Source organism: Engraulis encrasicolus, chromosome 11 (assembly GCF_034702125.1).
Source record: "Engraulis encrasicolus isolate BLACKSEA-1 chromosome 11, IST_EnEncr_1.0, whole genome shotgun sequence".
In the NCBI taxonomy this organism is placed as follows: Eukaryota; Metazoa; Chordata; class Actinopteri; order Clupeiformes; family Engraulidae; genus Engraulis; species Engraulis encrasicolus.
This window is the reverse complement of record NC_085867.1, coordinates 24,157,545-24,162,544: the sequence shown is the minus strand read 5'-3', so window position 1 is coordinate 24,162,544 and position 5,000 is coordinate 24,157,545. Positions and strand designations below refer to the sequence as shown.

General features: G+C 47.2%; 1 protein-coding gene across 1 annotated transcript in view; it reads left to right on the top strand.

Annotated features, from left to right (window-relative positions):
* The window catches only part of LOC134458120 (ral guanine nucleotide dissociation stimulator-like), a 137,786-nt gene that overhangs the window by 9,901 nt on the left and 122,885 nt on the right, over positions 1 to 5,000 (top strand). The window lies entirely within an intron of this gene.

The following is a 5,000-nucleotide window of genomic DNA, read 5'->3' as shown; positions in this document are numbered from 1 at the left end:
TGTCTGTGTGTCTGTGTGTCCGTGTGTGTGTTCATGTGTGTGTAGGTACATGCCGTGTGTATGTGTTTGATTGGTGGGTTTGTGGGTGTGTAAATGGGTTTTTGAGTATGTGTCTGTGTGTATGTACTGAATATATGTGCTTCTCTGTACGTGTGTTTGTTTGGATGTGTAGGTGTCTGTTTATATACCAATGTCTGTGATCCATCTTTGTTCCTGTTGTTGTCAACTTGCTGGCTTACGTGTTCTGTTTAGTGGAGGCAATTGCCATCATGTGAAGCCGTTGTTGGATTAAGGCCCGCAGTATGCTTGCTGCAGGATACACGTGCGCGGACACGATTTGTTCATGAACATGTTAGCATGCGTATTTAATGTGACTTCTGTGCGCGTTAGACATGGCAACCAACTTTTAAGAGCGTCTCGTGGAGCTTGTCCGAAATTACAAACATTTGCTATCATACTTCCCCATTGCCTGGGGAGTCCTTTTGGGTTTTTTTGTTTGCTTTCCTTGTCGTCTATGTCCCCAATGTTCCCATCGCAATGCTGCACGCTCTCTGCCCCCTGGATGATACCGCCAGTATTTTGCGTCTTGGTCTACTGCTTTTAAAGCAAGCATGTGCATTCGGTTGCGCGAGGTGACGCACGTCATTTACAGCATGCAGCAAGTGTACAGAGGGCTTAACTCCCCTCCCCTCACCTCACCTCACCCATCCCCGACCCGATAGCGATCCATTCTACCTTTTTCTGGCTCCCTCCCTGGCTCTTCTTTTTTGTACTTAGCACACCCGCTTCTCTGTCTGGACCACGGCCCAGTTGTAGCCCAAGTTTTATGCCTTTGCTTCTTAATCGCTCTCGCTGCTCTCACACCAACCTCTCTGAAGACTGATTGGGATTTTGATAGCCTGATAAACCAGCCTAAATATGTGAGATTGGATGTGTAATTTAGTGTGGCACAGATGAATAGTACATCCGAAGATTATTGATGAGAACAACCTGTTGTCTTTCAAAACGCGCCTGTGCCAATAGGCCGGCGCTCTGACCAAACAGCGCTATCTTTCTCGTTGATGTGCTTTTCCAACGTTGCAAGCTTCGTCATCACTCCCTCAAAACCCGACTGCTTTGATTCAAAACAAATCTCTGCGTTGCGATTGGTTTGCCAGATTCTTGGCAAGCCTGACAGACCACTAAAACGATGCGAGGCCAGACCACTCACAGCCAAAAAATGTTGACGTCCACAGGTGGCGCTGGTTTACTAGGCTAGGATTTTGAAATAAATGTTGCAGTGTTAATTCAGCACTGAGAGAGTAGGACAAGCTAGAAGAGTGTTAAATGTCGGAAACGTTCTAAATTAACAATACAACATCTACTGCTGAGTAAAGGTTGAGGTGTTCATTCAGCACTTTTAGAGTAGGACGAAGAGTGTTCAATTTGACTCTGTAAGTGTTAATTAGTGTTGCAAAATTCCTTGTGTGCTTTCGGGGACTAAATTGTATGGCGGCTGGATTTGGGTGGGACATATTGATACTTCCCATTTGTTTTGCTCCTTGAACTCCAGCCTGTCTTTGGGAGGTGGATTGATATTTCACTGTAAATTGTGTAGTGGTCTTTTTAATACTGAGACTGCAAACTTCAGTCTTAAATTGTTGAAATAACACAGCATAGTTTTCTTTGCCTCCGGGATACTGATTGGTGTGGTATAGTATAAAGTGTATGGTGATGTCCTGTTGGAGTATATTTCGGAATAGCGTCTTAATTTATCCCATTGGTTGTTATCCAGTGGCGGAACAATTGCGCAAAGGGCCCCAGGGAAAAACACTGGTAGGGCCTCCTATACAGCCTACCAAGGTCATAATAGTGCCCTCACCACCAACATGGGAGGGCCCTGGGCCCAGGGCCAATTGCCCTCATTGTCCCCTCTATAGCTCTGCCCCAGTTGTTATCCTTGAACGCCAACCCACCTTTGGGAGTGATGAGTATTTCTTGGGGAGATCCAATGACTGTGTTAGTTGTGTGGTATTTATGGCGATATCCTCCTGGAGTACATTTGGGAGTGTAATATGAGACAGGAAGTGATTGTGACCTGGTTGTCAGGGGACTGACTGTCTGCAAGGCTGAAATGCATCTTGGGAAGTTTGGCTTACCCATGGGAGTAATGCTGTTCAGTGTCTGTTTGTGTGTGTGTGTGTGTGTGTGTGTGTGTGTGTGTGTGTGTGTGTGTGTGTGTGTGTGTGTGTGTGTGTGTGTGTGTGTGTGTGTGTGTGTTTAAAGAATGCCATTTCTGGAGGGGTTTGTGTGTGCGTGTGCGTGTGTGCGTGTGCGTGTGTGCATTTTCTGTAGAAGGGTGCTTTTGCATCTATGAGTGCACGCGCCTACATGCTTCTCCATTACTGTAAGTGTTTAGCTCTACTGTATGTGTGCATGCCTGTGTGTCTGGGTAGATGTGCTCAGTACTGTATATGTTATGAACTGTTGTTTATACATTGAAATGGGGTGTGGCACCCTCTCTTGTGCTGTCTCTCTCTCTCTATCTCTCTCTCTCTCTCTCTCTCTCTCTCTCTCTCTCTCTCTCGCTCTCTCTCTCTCTCTCTCTGTATATATATTTATCCTTTCTCCTCTAGACCTTAACCAAACCAACCGGCTCCTTTATTCGTATTCAATATGAGAAGGTTGCACTGGGGCCTTCCTTTTAATCAGGGCCTCTTACTGCTCCACCCCCTCAATCCACCCTCATCATGTCCCCTCCTCCTCCTCCTCCTCCTCCTCCTCCTCCTCCTCCTCCGCACCCCCCAGCTACACTATGCCACATCCCAATCCCCTTATTTGCCCCCCCCTCTCCTCCTCCTCCTCCTCCTCCTCCTCCTCCTCCTCCTCCTCCTCCTCCTCCTCCTCCTCCGCACCTCCCAGCTACACTATGCCACCTCCCAATCCCCTTATTTGGCCCCCCTCTCCTCCTCCTCCTCCTCCTCCTCCTCCTCCTCCTCCTCCTCCTCCTCCTCCTCCGCACCCCCCAGCTACACTATGCCACATCCCAATCCCCTTATTTGGCCCCCCTCTCCTCCTCCTCCTCCTCCTCCTCCTCCTCCTCCTCCTCCTCCTCCTCCTCCTCCTCCTCCGCACCCCCCAGCTACACTATGCCACATCCCAATCCCCTTATTTGGCCCCCTCATCCCCCTCCAGCATTGTACTGTATGTGTGCCTGGGCCAGACAACCAGCCAACCAACCAACCCACCAGCCCCGCCAGAGCAACCCGCTAAGCCTCTGCCTGGCACCGGGCCTAGCTGACTGGTCCAGTGTGGGAAAGAAAGAGGAGGCGGGGGGGGGCACCTCTCTGTGAACCTCTCAAACACCCTCCAATAGGGCTGTAATGATATTGTATCGAACCGAGAAATCGTGACACACAGAGTCACGATACTGTATCGCGATACAAGGAGGCAGTATCGTGATACGCCCTTTTAAAGTTTTGTTACCCATTAGCCCAGAAAACAACCACAAGATATGAAGTGATAGTGCTTCCAAGCATCATTGTTATCATATAGAAACTTTTTCAAATTATAAGTAGCCTCTTGTAACATATTCTACCTATAAACTATCATAGTTTTTATTCATAAAGTTTATAATGTTGGCAAATGTGAAATCGTGGGGTGTATCGAACCGTAGGTCATGAATCGTGATACAAACAGAATGGTGAGTGGAGTGTATCGTTACAGCCCTATCAAACACCCTCCAAGCATCCAAGCAACCAGTGGCCCTCTCTGGTCTGCAGCCTACGGCAGGTTTGCTGTTTGGCTGTGTAGTGAACACCTGCTGCTGCTACTGGGCCTGCTGCTCTCAGGGCCGCTGCTAAGGTTTTGGAGGCCCTAAGGATAATTGGTCAGGAGGCACCCTACATAATTAAATAATAATAATAATAATAATAATAATAATAATGATAACAATAATAATAATAGTTAATAATTTATATACATTTTTTAAAATTAATTTTTTTTATTTTTTTTTCCGACTTTATTTGATAGGACAGTGTGAGAGGTGGACAGGAAGCGAATTGGGAGAGAGACGGGGAGGGGTCGGCAAAGGACCCAGGCCGGGACACTAACCCAGATCAGCCGCATGGCAGGGGCTCAATATTTTTTTCATTTCATTTTTTAGTCAATCTCAATTTAAGAGGCCCCAATTTTGGGGGCAAAAGTGGTTGGTGCCACAAGCACTGATTGGTGCGCTAAGCGCTCTGCCTACTTACTGTATGTCTTGCGGTTTTTTTAATTAAATAGTGAATAACGAGTACACACACACAAACTAACTAAACTAAACATCATGTCAGGAGTCTGCCCTGGGGCAAGGCCAGTTCAAGCATTAGTCTAGTAGATTCTCTCGAAAGAGGAAGGTCTTCAGTTGTTTCTTGAAGGCTGCAAGATATGTGCTTAGTCTTGCTGCCTCTGGGAGACCGTTCCACCACTTGGGTACCACAACGGAGAACAATCTTGACTGGGAGTACCTAGAGCGACTGGATGGCAGAGCCAGACGGCTTGTGCTGGATGAGCACAGTTCTCTTCCAGTAACATAAGGCGTTAGTAGGTCCTTCAGATAAGCTGGGGCCGTTCCTGTGATGGTTTTGTAGGCAATAAATAGAGGAGTAACATGGGCCCTTTTGGGTTGATTGAATATCAAGCGTGCCGCCGCATTCTGGATCATCTGCAGAGGTTTTAGCGCACAAGCAGGTAGGCCTGTCATGAGTGAGTTGCAGTAGTCAACACAGGACAGGACAGTGGCCTACACACACACACACACACACACACACACACACACACACACACACACACACACACACACTTGAAAACCACATACACACTCACAAATATCAAGAGTTTTCCACTGCTAAGGCTTGAGATGATGTGTTTTTCCATTTTGATTTTCCTCTGTGATACTGTGATACAGTAATCCTCTCATTTGCCAGTTATGTATGCGTTTCAAGTGAGCCGTGTCTGCTGCCTGTCTGTGCCTCATT